Genomic DNA, 21,070 nt, shown 5'->3' on the forward strand with positions numbered 1-21,070 from the left:
CTTTTTGCGCTATAAACAAAAAAAAGAGCGTAAATTTTGAAAAAACAACAATATTTTTCACATTTTTTTAAATGAAATTCCCCCCACAAAAATGTAAAAATCAAAATGTTTTTAAATTTTTGGCCAATTTGTTTTCTGCTACCTATGTTTGGTAAAAAATTCCCAATAAGCGTATTTTGATTGGTTTGCGCAAAAGTTATTGCGTTTACTAACAAAGGGAAAGATTTCTGTCATTTTTGGTGTTTTTTTTTAACGCGTAATGGCGGTGATCTGCGATTTTTTTTGCGGGACTGCGACATTGCGGCGGACAGATCGGACCCTTGACTGACATTTTTGATACTTTTGGGGTACCAGTGACATTACTGCAGTAATCAGTGCTATACATATGCACTGTTACTGTAAAAATGACACTGGCAGGGAAGGGGTTAATTTTATTGGAGAGGGAGGGGTTAATGTATGCCTGGTGCTTACTGACGTGTGTGGGGGGAGGTGACTGAGTGACACAAGGACAGATCCAGGGTTCAGCTATGCTGAACCCTGCAATCTGACCCTGCCTGTCACTTAGGAGATCCGCCTGCTTGTGTTTACACAAGCAGGCGGATCTCCACACTAGATCCCCAATGATCGGGGAAGAGCGGCGGCGATCGCCGCTGCTCCTCCCCTGGCCCGACTCCCGCTGTAACTGAAAACAGCGGGAGCGAGCCTCTGGCGGCGCGCGCGCCGCCGAGGAAGGGGAGTGTCTGACGACGTAGTACTACGTCGTCAGACGATAACGAGCCACTCTGCCGCAGTAATATTACTGCAGGCAGACGTAAAGTGGTTAAACAAATAAATATAGAACAGATGTAACAACAAAATAATGTAACCTGTAACCTAGTATTGGTGCCAGTTTATGCAGTATTAGCCCCAAGTATTGGTGCCAGTTTAAGCTGTAATATCTCCTAGTATTGGTGCCAGCTTATGCAGTAATAGCCCCTAGCATTGGTGCCAGTTTACGCAGTAATAGCCCCTAGTATTCGTGCCAGTTTACGCAGTAATAGTCCCTAGTATTGGTGCCAATTTAAACAGTAAAAGCCGCTAGTATTGGTGCCAGTTTACGCAGTAATAACCCTTAGTATCTTTGCCAGTTTACAGAGTAATAAAGCCTAGTATTGGTTCCAGTTTATGCAGTGATAAAGCCTAATATTGGTGCCAGTTTATGCAGTAATAAAGCCTAGTATGGGTGCCAGATTACGCAGTAATAACCCTTAGTATTGGTGCCAGTTTACACAGTAATAAAGCCTAATATTGGTGCCAGTTTATGTAGTAATAAAGCCTAGTATTGATGACATGCTCTCAGCGCATAGGAGGTAGGGAAGAATAGTGAGACCTGCCAGCCACAGGGATGAAAGTGTTAAGACCAGCCGCAGCGGTGGCCGCAGTCTTAACACTTTTATCAACTTCACAGGAGATCTTTGTGATCTCCCCGCCGGTCTCCTAATGTGCTACAGTACAGCACACCTCTCCATCCGTGACTCCTTCCCTCTGCCACACACCATGGCAAAACTAAGGAGGACCTCTCCATCCAAGACTCATGCACCTACAGCAGGGGTGCCCAACCTTTTGAGGAGCAAGGGCCACTTTAGCGACTTGGCCATGGGCCACAATGAGCGGCGCGGGCAGATGACAGGTGGGAGATAGGCGGGTGTAAATGGACACAAGTCTGCTTACATCTGCCATTCTATAGAGGTGAATTTAAGGTTCTGTTTGGATCCACCTGAAAAACAGACAGGCGGACCTGATCAGACTGATCGTGTGAAAGGGGCCTAAGGCTGCTTTCACACGGATGCACTGCAGTTTACCTGCACCTCAACTGATCTTAATCTTCATTTCTTCCTCAGGATTCCATCAGGTATCGCTGGCTGCTGCTGTCCCCAAGGTGGGTATGGCTGGTGGCTGCTGCTGGCTGTCTGCCAGGGCTTGTACTGCTAGCTGGTACTACTGGCTGGTACTGCTGGTGGGTACTGCTGGCTGGTACTGCTAGTGGATACTGCTGGTGGGTATTGCTGGCTGGTACTGCTGGATAGTACTGCTGGTGGTTACTGTTGATGGGTACTGTCAGCTGGTACTGTTGGCTGATACTGCTGGTGGGTACTGTTGTTGGGTACTGTCAGCTGGTACTGCTGGTGGGTATTGCTGGTGGGTATTGCTGGTGGGTTCTGTTGGCTGGTACTGCTGAGGGGTACTGCTGGTGGTTACTGCTGGCTGGTACTGCTAGTGAGTACTGCTGGCTGGGTCTGCTGGTGGGTACCACTGACGGGTACTGCTGGCTGATACTGCTGGGGGGTACTGTTGGTGGGTACTGCTGGCTGGTACTTCTGGTGGGTACTGTTGGTGGGAAATGCTGGATGGTACTGCTGGTGGATACTGCTGGCTGGTACTGTTGGGGGGTACTACTGGCTGGTTCCTGACCCACCATCTATGAGCATCAGTATGACAGGAATCAGCGCTAGAGGAAGCATGCGGCTGCAGTAGAGAGCAGAGCCGATGCCTCCTGTATCGCTGCTCTCTCAGGCGGAGTGCATTTGGTATCACTCCGCCTGTGACAGGAGGCGGCGCTATACACAAAGCATCAGCTCTGCTTCCTCTAGTGCCGATTCCATTCTTCACACTGATGCTGGAGGATGGCGGGTCAGGGACCCGCAATCTGAGCTTACGGACCCGCCATCCCAGAGCAGGAAATGGCGCCGGGATCGTGTTAGGGGACACAGTATAATGTTAGTGGGGCCATGGCCCTCTCTGGCCCCCCTAGTGACGCCAATGCTGCCACACAGCTCACATACTTCAAAGGCCAGTCCTGCAGAACGCCGCTGCTTACAGGAACTGAACTTTTTCCTGCTGTGAAAAAAGTACAGGAATGCCATTCCTATGCGTTCCTGCAGGACTCAAGCCCTGCTTTGCCCCCATTTCCTTTCTATTTTCCTACTCCTTCCCCTACCCTTTCCCCCTTGTTTTTTCTTTTTTTTTTTGGTGGTCTTGATGGATTCTCTGTATATCACTTCATTTGACGTCAAGGAACTCAATGCCCCTAAAAAAAGACATATGCAATAAAAAGGCTCCGCTCTGACATAGCATTCGCTCAGGAGACTGAAGAATAGATGTTATCTCTTTGCTTATCATGCTTCCCCCAAGGGTGTTTCTATTCTGAACTCTAGTCATGTTCCATGGACATGCCAAGCTGTCCTTTTGGATGATAATGGGCGTTTCCTTTTCCTGAGGGGCAAGCTTGGTGACGTTCAGATGACGTTAGCTACAGTCTTTGTCCCCACCTTTCAACAGGACCTCTTTCTAAGCAGGGCACTTGCTCAGCTCATAGAATTTTTGGGAGGCTATCTCATTTTTGGTGGCGATTTCTATGTGCTCCTGATACCTAATGTGGGCACTTCCTCCTTCTCACCTGGTTACCGCAACATTTTTCCCAAGCTTTCCATAGGGCTCAACTGATCGATATCTGGAGGCTCTTCCACTCTAGTCCTCCTCACATAAGTTGCATTCACAAATCGATAATCAATAATCTTCTGATCACCTCAGATGATGGCTGATAGGCCGAAATGCGTCAGATAACCTTCCCCTACAAGCATAGACACTCTGAGAACCGCAGAATTCAACCTGGAAAGTGTACACTGCTCTTTTACTTTCTACTGATTGTAAGTAGATTTTTAACAAACCTTCATTTGATGTATCGATATACTTCACTATGAGATCATTTATTTTCTGGGTGCTTGCTGGCTGCTTCTGATGGATGGATTTGCTTGGATCACCCTGCTATGCATACATCTATGAGAAAAATGTAACTTATGTGAGAAAACCTAGCCTGTCAGGAGTCTACTGATTTGTTGTCCTAACACTTCTATCTTCTGGTATGCAGTTAGGTAGACTCACTGTGGTGCTGAGTGTTTACTGCACGGCTATTTGGTGATGGTTATCCTTCATCCTATGTTGCCTATTGACTTTGGTTATGTGTCCTTAATTTGTTCACGTATTATTTTATCAATACTACACTATGAGATTTTTTTTCCTTTTTTGCTGGATTTCGATTACTTTGTCTTCCACACTCTTGAGCAATTTAGTGGTCGTGTAGCTGTGTTGCCCCATATGAAGTAATCCTGGTCTGTTGGAGAGGATTGTTGTTATGCATCATGCCTTTTACCTTCTGATAAGCAGTTAGAAATACTCACCTTGGGGAGTAGTGTTTTCTGCACAGAAACTAGTGATGGATCTTTCTGCTCAACTGTTTTAGCGCTGCTTATGAACTTTATAATCTTCTGATCCTGCATAGACAACTTCAGTCAGGTAAGGCCGCTTTCATTGGAAATATCACATGGTCGGACCGTGCCCCGGTCACTGTTCAGTACTCATTGACTGAGACTTCACCTTCTAGGCACTCTTTGTGGAAATGGAATGAAAGTCTTCTGCAAGACCCTACGTTTCTGGCAGATGTAGTGCATGAGATCGGATCGTACTTTCAAATTAATGACATCCTTGATTGTAGCCCGGGAGTGCTGTGGGAGGCACACAAGGCAGTCATTAAGAGGGTTTTAATTAAACACAACACTCAGATTTAAAAGGAATAAGAGGCTTATCTGTCTGCCTTGCTGTCAAATATACATACTGTGGAATCTTGCCTCAAGCATGCTCGAACCCCTGCCCTGGAGAGAGATTTGTTAAATTTTAAAGGGGCAGGTTATGGAAATTTTAAGCTTCAGGGCCAAGGCCACCCTTCAATCCATTAGCTGACTTTAGCTACATGCATACACTGCAAGGTCAACGTAACCTATGTTCTCTGTATCACTTGCTCAGATGGACAGACCGGTACACTCCCTAAACATATTGCTCAGGCCTTTGGGGAATTTTATTCCTCTTTACCCAGCCTTCATACTCCGCCCCTCTCCCAAGAACAATTGGAGGACTCTCTGTGTAACTCTCAATAACACAGGAATTGGAGGCTGCTATTTACAACTAGCAGTAAGTTCCACCAAATCGGGCAAAGCCCCGAGTCCTGATGGCTTTACTTGCAATACTAGAAGCTTTTATTTCCTTATTTGGGCCCTCATATGGTCAAACTGTTTAATTTATTGGGCTATGTGACCTCCTTTCCCGAGGAACCTTACAAGTCCATAAAACTGTTTTTACAATGAAGGCAAAGACCCTTCATCTTGTGGCAGTTATTGGCTGATTTCACTCTTAAATGTTGATGTGACATCTTACATCTTATCTTCTATGTGGCCAACCCTCTCTCCTAGTTCCTGTATCTCAGCATAACACTTGTGAAGAAATTACATCAGATCAGATTTTAAGGAGGCATGTAACGACAGCAGCACACTATATCTTTATAGTGGTATCTGTTACCAGTTGTCCAGTCATTGAGAAAGCTGCAATGAGATCACGCTTTGATAGGTCTGGGGTATATGGGTGCCGCATTGCACTCACTTTCATCTGGGGTCATCATCTGGGTTGCCCAGAGAGTCCATGCGAGGCCTTGACTTTACTGGGCTTAGGGTGAATGGGCTGGAAGAGCCAGAATGATATTGGCTCCATATGTTGCCCATATTTTAGCTGTGTTCCTCGAGTTGCAATGCCAAGTGTGTCACTTGAGGTCTGGAAGCGGAAGCGGGGGACCAGTCTTCGCTGCTATTTTGTTGGAGTCCAGGGTGCATGGTGGGGAAGCTTGGTCGGAGAGCTTTTGCAGAGCAGGAGCTAGTTCATGATGGCTTCCCCACAAACCATCAGATCAGGTAAAAGTCAGACTGCCTTAAGGCATTTCGTGCAAAGCAGGAGGGAGCCTAGGGACTGCTGTAGTTGTGTATATGTCCAGGAGCCAAGCGAAGCTCCGGATTCTCTGTGATTTTTGTCTGTCTTGGAGATGGAACAGGAAGTAAGGAAATTTCTCCAAAGTGAGGAAAATCTTCTCTTAGACAGTTGTCACAGGAGCAGGTGTCCCCGTTATAAGTTAAATCTAAAAAAAATCCAATGCACTCCATTAAGCAATCAGACCCAATCGTGGTGCTGTGGTGAAATAGTAAATGGTGCCATCAAAAAATAAATCCCAATTTAACACATCACCAGTAAACCATGTTTAAATAAAAAAAGCCCACTTTTACAGTCAACAAAAAAAAGGATGCCAAGGACCATTAGACAAATTCCTCCAGGTACCAGTTCTGGTGACAATGTTTGAATTGTCTTTACTTTTTTTTTTTTTGGTGATAATGGTCACCAGGCCAATTAGAGAAGCTAAATCTACACAGCAGGGACCCAGATATAAATAATAACCTGACAGAGGTCATAACTTTTCCTTACTATATTCAAAGCTACAAACATTAATTTTAAAGCAGTACTCCAGATATTTTTAAGCTGCAGTGTAAATATGAGCTATGTCTCAAGAGCATTATACCACCTTAGGTGTGGTTGTAGTTTCTGTAAAATCACACTTGTATTCAAGCAAGATAGTATACCTCTCATTATACTTTTAGCCCCCTGTGACTATGAGAGCTGTGGAACTAATACACAGACGCTGCAGTGTTGTTTGTCCATCCCTCTTTTCTCTTTGCTTTATGTGAACAGTTTGGTGAATTGTCCCTGAAATTCATGCCGTCTTTGGAAGATGTACTTCCATCTTTTTTTGTCTTGAAAATAAAGTTACAAGGACAAAGATAGAGGGTGAATCCAGGGGGTGTTTGCTGGTGCTTCAGCTCCACTCATACCCCCATTAACACCATTGCACCAGCAAAAAAAAAAAAAAAAATTGGAGCTTTAACTTACTTGAATTCATTAAATAAGGTCTATATTGGCTTTGGTTGAATTGTTTTTTTTTTTTAAGTGTGTCAAAACTGTTATTGTTTAGACAAATCCAAAGGGATGAGTCAAAACTCTGACACAGCTAACACTGCTTTCTTGTATATGTAAATGTCAGCTTCAGCTATTGAATTCTATATGGGACTTTATAGATGTATTTATTTTCCAAAAACCTCCCCTCTTCTTTTCTTTTGTGAGCAGTTATTTGGACAGAATGTCCTCTGTAGATAAAGCATATTTCATCTTACCTTTACTAATTATATTTTGCATTTCATCATAGAAACCATTCTTCCTGTATTTACATCTTTGGAGAGATACATAATATAAACTGTATTACAAATTAAGGGCCCGTCCATATCCATGCACCCTGCTGAACATTACTTCTGCTTTGGAAATCAGTTTAACTCAGAAAAGTATAGGGACAATGACACCTCTCTCGTTGCTTTGTGCATGTTGTCAACTTCTAAAAAAATGTGCAGTCTGTTGCAGTTACTGCTTGTTGATCATAATGATTAATGTATGGTATCTTGCAAGAATGCTTATCACTGCACTTGGAAAAAGTTGGTTGTAAAGAAGAACTTTAAAATAATACTTAAGAGAAACTTGAGACATTATGTACAATCAGTAAACTATTAACACTATACAGGTAGAGTTAAAACCACACATGCCAGTACATCTTCTCTTTCCACCTGTGTTTGAGTTTTATATAGTGCCTTAGTAGAATAATAACCTTTTTTTAAAAATGTTTTTTAGTGTGTTTTCAGACACTTCCTGTGTAGAGCAATCACTCTGGTGCTGAGTACAAACTGTGTGGCCATGGCTATTGTGGGGTGAGAGAGAATAGAGCCCAGAGCCAGGGAGGATTTTTCTGTTAGCTAATGGAACAGCCATATGCAGGCAACAGATGTCATTGAGATAGAGTCACACTGCAGTTAGACTGTATTCCATGAACATTATACATAAGAAACGTTCACCCTATACAAATAAACAAATTAATCTGTTAGCTAGGCAAAACTGGTATCCTCTAGGTAAATGTTGATTCTCGGATGTGCTTCAGTATGTACACTACATCAGTGTTTCTAAACTCCAGTCCTCAGGGCACACTAACAGGCCAGGTTTTCAAGAAAACGGAAATACATCACAGGTGATATCATTTGGTGCTCAGTGATTGCAGTATTCTAGTCTACATCTCCCCAAGGTATTACTTAAAATCTGGCCTGTTAGTGTGCCCTGAGGACTGGAGTTGAGAAACACTGCACTACATGAAGATTTGTCTTATCTTCAGAGAATCACACAATTAGAATTCATAGATTGTATAATATTTAATGGGGATTGTGAATCAAAATGTACGTATTTAGGAAAATTAGGGATTTACAGCTTGTTACTATTTGTTAGATTTCATAGCAGAGAGAAAAAATCTCCTCTTTTTTTCTGACCATACAGAAGCAAATACGCTAAAAGCAATGGCAAATGTATTAACCCAATGAGATCAATATTAATTCATTTAATTTACTCTGGTGAATGCTATGAGTAACTGTGCTTTGCATAAATGTGATAATTTCTGCTTAGCTGTTTATTGACTTTCCTCATACTTTGTTATCAGAAAACTTGTATTTATTCATTTACATTTGTTCTCGTCCCTCAGTGATAACTACCTACATACACATAAATATACTCTGTAAGAGGAGACTGGATGATGCTTGGTTGCTCTAAAAATTGCTGCAAAAAGTTGGTTAAAAGACTTGTACACTGGGTAAATTATAGGGCTGAGCTTGGGGTCAGGAGGGCATTTGACCAGTGGCATTTTATATACGCTGGGCCGGTGGTCCCAAAAATGGATGTTTACCATTTGGAACTAGTTAACAGCAGGAGCCACATTCAGTGACAATTGCTGAGCTTTTTTTTAGCTATCTGCTAACTGTTCTATCTGCGATCATAGCACCTGGCAGAAGAAAGTCTTCTAACATCAACTTCCTTTGTAGCTCTGAGATGTCAGGTGAGCAAATGCAGAGAGCTACAAAGGAAGTAAATGTTTAAAGAATACAAAACTGTCAATTTTTTCAGGAAGCCAAATATTAATGATCATTAGTGATAATTACATGAGGCTCAAAGTCACAAAGTTTTGGGTACGGCGTTGCACGACCACGCAATTGTCAGTTAAATTAATGCAGTGCTGTATCACAAAAATGGCCTGAAGTGTTCCATAAGGGGTTAAAATCCCTTGTTTTAAAGCATATGAGTGTGAAAAGATAATACCCCTCTTTTACCATGGCTCTCAATCACTCTGGCACTGTCTCATTTTGCATGGCACATTTTCTTTAGCCACCAGAAAACTGGGGACAGACATTCCAAGTCCTCCCATGGCAGACGTGGTGTGTAAAAAAAACATGCTGATGAATGAATGGATAAATTCTCAGTGACTGTACTGCATTATTTTAGAGAATAACAAAAAAAATATATAAGATTTTTTATTACAGTGCAATGTAAATGACACACTTCAAGTAAAACTATACTTTCACTATGAGATATATGTGCACTTTTATTTGACCCTCAGCTACTGAGCAAATGGGGCAACTGGGGCAAAAGGGCATCTTTGGATAGGTCCTATTTCCAAAACTATTGTCTCCTGTGACCAAGTCATTCCTGGAAGATGGCTTATTGAGCTTGAGGCTTCAAAAAGTTTTTTTCTAGTGAAAAAAAAAAACCCCTTGATTGGATTGATTTATAAAAGGTATCATAATTAAAGGAGAGGCTGATCACATCACTTTGGCAGGTCATGTGATTAGACTGTCTCCCCTCCTCCTAGATTTTTCTCCAATTCAGTAATTTTAATAAAGCTTCACTCACTTCAGTCTCAGAGTGAGCAAAGTGGAGGGCATATTTGTAAAGCATGGTACTGTGTTTTACAATTTTCTTAAGCAGGGGTAAGGCCATTCTGCTGCTCTAAAAGATGACCCCACTGGTGTAAACAGATCTAGTCTTCATTAAAGATAACTATTAAAGTGGGGGCATTTTTTCATAGGGTTCAGGGACAATCACAAATGCATAATTGATCATGAAAGTTCAGCTGTACTTTCGTGGTCTAGCGAGCAGAAAACGAAGTTAAAAATTGTGATTTTATTTTAGGTATCATTACAAAATCTTTTTTTTTTTTCAATATACAAGTATACTAATAATTATGTAATCATTTAACAAAGCTTTAGTTAGTCATGCTGACTGTTTATTTATTAATCCTGTTATTTATTTATTTATTTTTATATTTTTTTTAATATTTTACCAGGTCAGAAAATGATGACAAAGTACAACTTTGGACATTAGCAGAATCACAGATCAAGGTACACACTTTTTTCTAATGAATGCATTTTACCATTTTTGCTCGACAATTTATTCTTGTGGTCTTAAATGCATAATTCCATATTTTTCACATTTTAAATTGGAAAATGATTAAGTAGCACAGGTTTAAACTGCATACCAACCAAGTCCAAACAAATTACCACAACAGTATATCTTGAAAGAGAGGAATGTATTCTTGTCAAGCTTCTGTTAGCTGTATGGTTTGCTTGATAGGCATTCATGATTGTATTTGTTTTAAAAGTTAACATATTTCAACACCTTTGTTCGATATTTGGATAGTGTACATTTGACCACACTGTAAGGTGGCAGGGCACCTTTTTCAGAGGAAAAGGTGAACCTAGTTTAGTATTATTGTCTTTTCCCTACTGTCTTCAAAACTAAAATTGTATTTCCCACATTTTATTTATTTATTTTTTAGTTTTGGAGGGAGTGTGGGAAGGGTTAGATGTTTTGTTTATTCTTTTGATTTTGTTCCTTTTGGGAAAAGTTCTTCTCTCTTCCTGTTCTGGTGACTACTGTTCCTAAAATGGTAAGTAAAGTGGATCACACTTTCAAGACTTAGTCAACATTATAGAGCTGACAGATGTACTAACCCTTATCCACATTCCTAACACGGAGGCTTGAGCTTCGGGTTTTCAGATGCCATGGGTTTGTAGCAAATGCTCAGGAGTAATGAAGTTCCTGAATCATGAATATCTTGTCAAAAATTGTGAAGGGTTCAAAGACAGAAAAAAGAAACAATCTATAATGCAATGCATAGTCTTTGCCCCTGGTCAGCTGAGTCACAAGAGGCAATATTTTAATGTAATATATTTCCCCAAACCCCTCTTACAAAAGGGAGGGCTCACAAGAGATATACTGTATTGTCAGTGTGTTGAATCTATTTGGGAAAAATTACAATTTTGTGAGAAAGAGATACTGATTTTTGGTACACGTGCCCAGCTTCCCATGCCTATTTTCTGACAATATCTTTTCTAAAGCCCTACAAATGGCAAGAACTGAATGACAAGATTTCCCTCCCATGAACTTCAATGGAGTTCACTGTAATGTTTTTGAACTTTGAGCAAGATTTGCAAAACTATTAATGAATCAAACCCATGCAGACTCTCTCACACATACTAAAAAGCAATTTTTGCTGTCTACTCTCTACATTTTTTCCTTCCTTCTTCATTTGACAATAACTGCCAGTTGAACAGGAAGTGACAAAAATCTTAAGAGACAAAGACAACAATAAAGAAAAAACACACACACACACACGGACAATATAACATTTCTCCATTTGATATGCATTTAAAAAACATTTTTGCTGGGTTTTAACATTAGGGAAAAGGAGTCTAGTCTCATGTTCAGTGTGTGCCTTGCATATTATGTACTGAAAAGTAATAAGTGTTTATGTGTGTTGGGTGTATAAATTATTTTTCTAAGCTTTTCTGCTTCCAGGTGATATATTTTCTTTTTTTATTGGTATTTTTACATGAAATTCAGAATGACCAAAAATATGATATAAATGCTGTAAATGTCAGCACTGACTAGCAAAAGTACTTTCAATTACATAAAAATGAAAGTACACAAAAAGTTTATAATTGTGTATAGAAAGATTAAACATAGTGTGCTTGGTTTTATTATGAGAACTGCCATCACCTATTTATGTAATGTGTGCGGTCTTTGGTATATTTTAATCACTTCAGTTATTGAAATTAAATGTTCTTGTAAGAATTATGATTTGGCTCGAAGGCGCTGTCTCAAGAGAAATTAGACTTGGTAAAAGCCAAAATGTATTGTACTAAGGGATTAGTAAAAACATGAGTTCATGAGCTGAACATTACAATTTGCATGCATATTGATATTTGAAAAATGTTTCTAAAACATGAGATTCACTGGAAGTGTTAATTATGGCACACCATAAAACACATGCATCTCACAATTTATAGAACAAGGATTTGTTTTCAAAGTTTTACAGATGTTGACTTTAATTTAATTTTTACCATCTGTACAAAAATGTCAACTGGAGTTGCTTGAAAAAAAAAGAAAACATTCTAATTTTATTGCAGTCATTGCTAATTAAAAATAAAATACAGGGAATATGTTTATTTTAGAAGAAAGCCCAGATGCAATGCTGAATTTTCAATCTGATGAATTTGTTTTTATGGAACTTCAGTTACCTAATAGATATTTGGAGGGTAAATTATTCATTTTGTGTATAAACTAGTGTTTCTGTAATTGTTTTATATTGCTACACTCTCTTATATTTTCATATGCTGTTTGCAAATTCAACACTCGAGACGTAATATTGCTAAATGCCTTTTTCTCATAATACATCCTCCCAAACAATTAGAATAAAATAAAACACTATCATAAAATCAAGGACATCACTAAAATCCCAAAAGACCTAGAGCACTCTTGAGTAGCCTACAGAAAAGGGAAATGTGTGACTCTATAGCAAACAAGACTTGTGCTTTTTGTTCATCTCTATATTTTTTTCTACTAATGCCCTATACCTTACTCTAACATCTTGTGTGTTGTTTACCTCTAGGTAGAAAGGCAATATGTTTGCTGTTTGACCTGCAGCACCAGATAGGGAGGTTTTAGTTAACTCACTGCCAAACAATTAAGGCTGAACAGAACACATGTACTGTATGTCTGCATGTCTGTTAAAAACTATAGCAGATGTACATTTGAAGTTAGGGTGGTGTAGATTTAAGCAGCTAGCACTCTGATGCTTCCTAAGAGTTACCTTTGACCAGTGTTGTAGATGCCATGGCATAACAACTACATAAATGAAACACATGAAGATACTCTAGGGTTGCAAGAAAAACAGATGGAATGGTGTGGAAATCATCCTGATTGTATCATTATCATCTAATCATAAATGACCCAACTATGGTAAAGTGAAATCTGATTAGTAGTTGTTGATTATAACACTTCACAAATAATTAATTTTTGCAAAAGCAAGGTAAGCAACCTAATAGTCTATATATTCTTCAGTGCCATTATAAATAAATCAATCAGAAGGACATAGTACAATCAGTACAGTTGAAATGAACCATCATTATACCTAGATTAGATAAATTAATTATCTTGAGCACTCCTCTAATAAGCCAATATGTGTATACACAATAAATCAACAGTGTGTACAAATCAATAGTAACAAAAAATCAATACAAAAAAAAGTGATCCAAAACAATATTAGAATATTTGATATATAAATAAAGTCGAATACATTTTTAACAGTTCAGAAAAACGTTTCTTGTGTGCAAACTCAAACGAAGGGCAATTCTTAAAGTGAATATCCAGTGCTAAAACTTTTTCCAGTTGATGCCTATTACAGGGAAACACGTTGGGGTGGAGCAAATTCTGCGACCTCATTCCACACGAGCAGGCTAATGCTGACTGCAAATGTTCATAGTTTTGGTTTTATCTCCAAAAATGTAAGTGTAATCCAAGCTTTTAATAAATTACTTTTTTTAATATACTACACTACGGAGTCTCCCTTTGTCTCTACACATGTTGGGAGTGAGGACTAGACGAGTTCCATTTTTCCGAGACTGGGGGATCGAACATGAATCATTGAACAGAGGGAGTCTCCTTCCTGCTGCTGTTTTTTCTTGATACACCTCAAGTGAGTGAGATCTCTATAATTTGAGATCATATCTGTCTGGTAAGAGAAGTGTATTTAATGTGGTGGAAGTTCTGTTATAAATCTTCTAAAGCACCACTTTCATGTCCTGTCCAAGACATGTTTTAGCACTGGATATTCCCTTTAAAAATTAACCCTTTGTTTGGGTTTTCACACTTTCCCTTATGTATCAAATATTCTAATATTTTGTTCGGATCACATTTTTTATATATTGATTTGTTGTTACTATTAATTTGTACACACTGCTGATTTATTGTGGATACACATATTGGTTTATTAGAGGAGCGCCTTCCTTTATTTACTTTATTTTCTGTTGAGCCTTGTGTTCAGACTTACTTGGTTGCAGCCTTCTTAACCTCTAGAGTCACAAATTTTCTTAATTGATCACATTATCTCTTACAGAAAGGTGGCTATATATGAAAAAGGGAAGTGGGACATTTAGACAAGACACATGGGAAACACATGTGTCTCCATCCCTATTTGGTAAAAAGAAAGGGGAAGTTGGGACTTTAAATGAGGTGTGCTAATGAGCCAGAGCAAGGTGTGATTGGTATTCACACCAATGTAAGGCAACCAAGAATAATGAATAATATCAAGAGTGTTTATTGAAAACATCATCATATGAATCATGTGGCCCCTGAACATGTTGCATTCACTGACACTGCTCCCTCAGTTCCCGGTCTGACAGTTCTGGATGTTTCAGCTACTGTGAAACTTCAACATCTCATTTAATATTTTTGTGAGCTGACACTGCAAGGTAATATCTTCAGTAAGGGTTCAGACTGATCTGGTTGGGCTTGTCCCTTCTTTATCTTTCTTCCCTCCCCCTACTTTGTATATGAGTCCTCAACCATACACATTTTCAGCTACATCGTTTATCTCTAATATACTTTTATGGTTTTTACAGACCCTTGTTGGCATTTGCTCTTGAAAAAGTGGAAAATGTTCCATGAAACGTGTTGAGCACTTAGGATGCAATCCCCCATTCTATTCCATGTTGGCATGTGTTTTTATCCACTATCTGATCTTGCAATCTTCAGCTCCTTACTATACAGCTCGCGCTGTCCATGTATTATTATTATGACTTCTTTTATTGTGATGTATGATTTCCATTTGCATTTATTATCATTATGCAACTTGTAAAATTTACACTGATGTGATGATGTTTTCAATAAACACTCTTGATATTATTCATTATTCTTGGTTGCCTTACATTGGTGTGAATACCCATCACACCTTGCTCTGGCTCATTAGCACACCTCGTTTAAAGTCCCAACTTCCCCTTTCTTTTTATAGAAAGGTGGCGGGATAAGCGCAGGATCTCTCTATTATATACATAGTAATTAGCTTACCTGATAATAGACTGCACAAGAAGCCCATACTTACCTTTCACACATTCATCTACTATCCCAGTGTGCAATTGCAGCTTGTAAAACTTCTGATAAAGTTTAAACCCTCTTCCCTGTCTTTAGGTGACAACACTTAGGTATAATTATTGGCCACTCAGACAGGGAGCATGACTATTGTAATTATTATTATTATTATTTAATTATTACTTATTAATTATTATTGTTACTTTTCTATGTATGAACTAATTATGAGTTAATTTCAAAGGATTATTAAATAAGGGAAAAGAAATGTACACATACTCACACAGAAAAGGTTGAAATTGGAGCACATTTGCTTAGATATTTTCTGAAGATATTCCAAACTCCAAGTTTCAAAAGTTTCAAAAGCTGCATGGATAGTTCGTTGACATCCTGCACAATCAGATCCTGACAAATCATCCCATGAAATGTCAAATGCATTACTTTTTTATATCCATCTTTTATCTTATTGGCAAATGTAAATAAAATTGCAACTGCTACTTAATACAAGCCTTTATTTTGCCCATAGCAAACAAAATAACTAGACATGTGCATGACGAAAAAATTTGTTTTGTTTTGTTCACATTTGTTAATCTAGTTATTTCATTTAAATGAATTTGGGTGATTCATTCAATTTGTATTTGGGATTTATATTTGGAATTCTTATTTAGAATACGTTTCTCAAATATTCTTTGAATCTACCGATTTATTTTGAATCGGTCCAATCCAGAAATTTAGGTTGTATTTCGATTTGAATGCAGCATCTGAGTAACCAAACATCTGATTGTTATTTATACACATTGATCTTGTTTGCATTAATAATATGTTTATTCAAAATATGCAAAGTTTTCTACTTAATAAAAGTAGTATCTTACTTTCAACATTTTGCCATGTACAATACTGTGCACTGTGCACAGGTGTACTTTTACCCAGCTGAGAAAAAATAATGTCAAGTGAAAAAGCTTTTAAATATTTATAAATTGCTGGTTTCTTTTCATTATTTTACACATGCAAAGTGAGCGAACAAAAGAAAAATCTTCATCAAATCATTACAATGACTCTTAAAATCACCTTTGGCTTAACAATAAAAAAAACATTGTTCTGAAATAGTACACTAATAACACACACAGCCTTTAATGTCAACAATATGTTTACAGTTTAAATTTGAATGGAATTCAATGTAAAATTCAAGTCAAATTTAAATTTAAACTTCAGAAATTCGGTCAAATTTCTTTTCAATATTTGGAGAATTTGCTAAAAATCATTTGTACTATATTTTGGGGGTTCAGATACATTTGAATCTCCAAATAACAAAAAGCTTTTTTCTGCAACTTTTTGTTTTCATTAGTAAAAATCTGTATTTTAACCCCCCAATCATTATATATATTTTTTAGCAGACACCCTAGGGAATAAAATGGCTATTGTTGCAATTTTTTATGTCACACGGTATTTGCACAGCAGTTTTTCAAACGCAATACACTTTAATAAATAAAAAAAAAATATGCCCCAATTGTTTGTAAAATGTGAAAGATGATAATAGATACCTAACATGTTACACTTTAAAAGTGTGCATGCTTGTGGAATTGCAACAAACTACAGTATCTAAAAATCTCCATAGGCAACGCTTTAAACATTTCTACAAGTTACCTGTTCATGGTTACAGAGAAGGTCTAGTGCTAAAATTATCTAACATTCGATGCCTCACATGTGTGGTGCGAACACTGTTTACATATGAGTGTGCAACCTATGTATGTATTCGCTTCTGCGCATGAGCACGGGGGGATGAGAAATTTTATTTGTCCTTTTAATTTTTTTATCACTTTTTTTCCTATTACAAGGAATGTAAACATCTGTTGTAATAGAAATAAGGATGAAAGGTCCTCTTTATAGAGAGGTCTGGGATAAAAAAAAACACAAATCTCTCCTGTACCTTTAAAAGTAAAAGATAAAAAAAATGGATCTTTTGCTTTAAAAAGAGATGATTAACCACTTAAGGACCAGGCCTATTTCTGACACTTGTTGTTTACAAGTTAAAATCAGTGTTTTTTGCTAGAAAATTACTTGGAACCCCCAAAAATGTTATATTTTTTTTAGCAGAGACCCTAGAGAATAAAATGGAGATTTATGCAATACTTAATGTCACACCATATTTGAGTAGCAGTCTTACAAATGCAATTTTTTGGGAAAAAATGCACTTTTTTAAATAAAAAATAAGAAAACAGTAAAGTTAGCCCATTTTTTTCTATAATGTGAAAGATAGTGCTATGCTGAGTAAATAGATACCCAACATGTCATGCTTCAAAATTGCGCACGCTTGTGGAATGGCAACAAACATTGTTACTTAAAAATCTCCACAGGCGACATTATAAAAATGTCTACAGGTTACCATATTTGGGGATACAGAGGAGGTCTAGACCTAGAATTATTGCTCTCACTCTAGCAATTGCGGTGATACCTCACATGTGGGGTTTGAACACTGTTTACATATGTGGGCGTGACGTGCGTATGCGTTCGCTTCTGGCACAAGCTCGGAGGGATGGGGCACTTTCATTTTTTATTTTATCTTTTATTTTTTATTTTTACACTGTCCCTTTAAAAACAATTTTATCACTTTTATTCCTATTACAAGGAATACATAGTAACATAGTTAGTAAGGTTGAAAAAAGACATCAGTCCATCCAGTTCAACCTATGCATCCAGTTCAACCTATGAATGCGTGTGTGTGTTTGCTTTTAATCGTACATTGTATACCCCTGTATGTTGTGGTCTTTAAGGTGTCCATCTACTAGTTTTTTGAAACTATCGATGCTCCCTGCTGATACGACTGCTTGTGGAAGAGAATTCCACATCCTTACTGCTCTTACAGTGAAGAACCCCTTACGCACTTTAAGGTTAAACCGCCTTTCCTCTAGTTTTAGTGAGTGGCCACGTCTCTTATTGTACCTCCTTTCTCTGAATAGTTTGTTCCTTATGCTCGGGTCACCAGTACAGTATTTGTACATTGATATCATATCCCCCCTCAATCGTCTTTTCTCCAGAGAGAAAAGGTTCAGTGCTTGTAGTCTTTCCTCATAGCTGATGTCCTCCATTCCCCTAATTATTTTTGTTACCCTTCTCTGGACTTTCTCCAGTTCCAGCACATCCTTCCTGAGGACCGGTGCCCAGAACTGGACAGCATACTCCAGATGTGGCCGGACCAGAGTCTTGTAGAGTGGGAGAATAATCTCTTTATTTCTGGAGTGAATCCCCTTTTTTATACATCCCAGTATTCTGTTGGCTTTGCTTGCGGCGGCTTGGCATTGCATGCCACTGCCAAGCTTGTTGTCTACCAGTACCCCCAAGTCCTTTTCCATCCTAGACTCACCCAGAGGTTCCCCCCCTAGTGAGTAGCTTGCTTTCTGGTTTCTGGCACCCAGGTGCATTACTTTACATTTTTCAACATTAAACCTCATCTGCCATGTAGTTGCCCACCCCGTTATTTTGTTCAGGTCTGCTTGCAAGGTTTCCGCATCCTGCATAGAAGATATTGGCATGCCTAATTTAGTATCATCTGCAAATACTGAGATTGTACTAGATATCCCCTCCTCTAGATCATTTATGAATAAATTAAACAGGATTGGTCCCAGGACAGAACCCTGGGGGACCCCACTTTCCACACCCGCCCAATCCGAGTACTCCCCATTAATCACCACCCTCTGTACTCTCCCCTGGAGCCAGTTCTCTATCCAGGTACTCACCTTATGGTCCATACCTACCTTCCTTAGTTTGTACAGTAATCTTTTGTGGGGAACGGTGTCAAAGGCCTTTGCAAAGTCCAGATACACCACATCCACAGGCTTACCTTTATCTAGGTGGCTGCTCACTTCATCGTAGAAGGTTAATAGATTGGTTTGGCAAGAACGATTTTTCATGAATCCATGCTGATTACTACTTATAATACCAGTTTCATTACTAAAGTCTTGTATGTGGTCCCTTAACATCCCCTCCAAAATTTTGCAGACTACTGATGTTAGGCTGACCGGCCTATAGTTACCCGGGATATATCTCGGCCCCTTCTTAAATATTGGTACCACGTTGGCTTTTTTCCAATCAGCTGGCACCATACCCGTCTGTAAACTATCCTTAAAGATCAAGAATAATGGTCTGGCAATCACCTGGCTGAGCTCATTAAGAACCCTCGGGTGCAAGCCATCCAGTCCCGGGGATTTATTTATGTTAAGTTTCTCTAGTTTAGCTCTAAGTCTATCTTCTGTTAACCATGGCGGCACTTTCTGAGGTGTATTATTGGCCTTACAAGCTGGGTTCGTGTAGCCCCCCGATTCTTTTGTGAAGACTGAAGAGAAGAAATTATTTAACACTTCCGCCTTTTCTCTGACCTCAGTGGCCATATTTCCCTTATCATCTTTTACGGGGCCAATGTGTTCTGGCCTCGCTTTCTTACTGTTTATATACTTAAAGAACTTCTTAGGGTTCTTTTTACTCTCCTCCGCTATATGTCTCTCGTGTTCTATTTTAGCCGCCCTGATTTCGTCTTTACATTTCTTATTACACTCTTTGTAATGCTTAAATGCTGCCAATGACCCCTCAGTCTTGTATTTTTTTAAAGGCCTTTTCTTTAGCACTAATATACATTTTTATGTTGGAGTTTAGCCATCCAGGGTTTATTTTTGCTCTTTTAAATTTATTTCCCTTTGGAATGCACTGTATACATATCTTGTAATATAAATAAGCAGCACAGATCCTCTTTAATGTGAGATCTGGGGTCAAAAAGACCTCACATCTCAGATCTACATTTAAAAGCAAAAAAAAAAAATTTTATTTTTTTCAGCATGAAAAAAAGTGGACCCTTTAAGGCCGTGGGGAGGAAGCGATGTATGATGTCGCTCGGTCCTCCAAGGCCATAGAGTCGAGTGGAGGCCATCTTGCTCTCACTCGACTTCCTGCCTGGGACATAAACCGACCGGATAGTTTCCCACACTACAGATGGCTCCGGTAAGTGGGGAAAATGACCGGGAAGTAGCGGGAGGAGGGAAGGCTCCTCTCCCGCCGCCCATAAAAGTGATCCTGTGGCAAATCCGCTGCTGGGACCACTTTTATGTGAAAGAGGACTGCCCGACCTGTAAGAAAATACTGGGGTTAGGACAGCTATCTGCTGCCCTAACCCCGGTATTTAACATCAAAGTACCAACGTAAAACTGCGGCGGGCAGTCCGGAAATGGTTAAGAATGATCTAGTCTTTTATCGCCTCTGTGACCAGCTGGCTGCACATCATTTCTCAGACAAGCTGGTAAAAAGCTGGTAAGCCCAAGAAACACTGGCAAGCAGCTGGAAGGGGGATGTCCCTTTCCGCTGCTTCTGAAAGTGTTTCAGCGGCTCATGAGCCGCTTGTAACACTTTCAAGAGAATGCCAGCTGAAAAGAAATACCAGGATTATGGCTGATAGAATTAGTAAACCCCTGGCTAACTTCAACGTATATATACGTACTGCGGTCGGCGAGTGGCTAATGAAACCAAATCACCATTAATCCATTGTTCTTCACTTCCAGAAGTGACCTTTCAAAAAACTGAATACTATTACTTGTGTCCTCCCAGAAATGAAACCTTGCTAATTTGGTCATTCTTCTAAGAGGTGAGCTAAGAAAATGTGTGGCATTTAAGGTAAGAATTTAAGAGTTTAAGAATAGACAAAAGATGTTGTCATTAGTTATCAGAGTCAAGCTTCAAAACCAGAGCATGGAAAGGAAACAAAGTCATTAGGACAGCCTAGGTTGGGGCAGGCAGAGCATTAAAGCGATCAGAACAAGTAAGTCAATATTTGATCAAGTACATTCAATAGGTCAGAGGTAGGAGTGAGCAGCTCAAGAAAAATCAGGCATAGAAA

The 21,070-nt window shown here is 39.1% G+C and overlaps 1 long non-coding RNA gene across 3 annotated transcripts in view; it reads left to right on the forward strand.

Annotated features, from left to right (window-relative positions):
- LOC309544471 overlaps positions 1-21,070 on the forward strand; it is a 1,317,369-nt gene that overhangs the window by 824,684 nt on the left and 471,615 nt on the right. For all 3 annotated transcript variants that reach the window (XR_014224852.1, XR_014224853.1, XR_014224854.1), the window contains one exon: positions 10,112-10,166. This is a non-coding gene — a long non-coding RNA (uncharacterized lncRNA). The remainder of the gene's footprint in view (positions 1-10,111; positions 10,167-21,070) is intronic.

The sequence above is a fragment of the Pelophylax lessonae genome (genome assembly GCF_965119305.1).
Source record: "Pelophylax lessonae genome assembly, chromosome: 1".
Taxonomy (NCBI): Eukaryota; Metazoa; Chordata; class Amphibia; order Anura; family Ranidae; genus Pelophylax; species Pelophylax lessonae.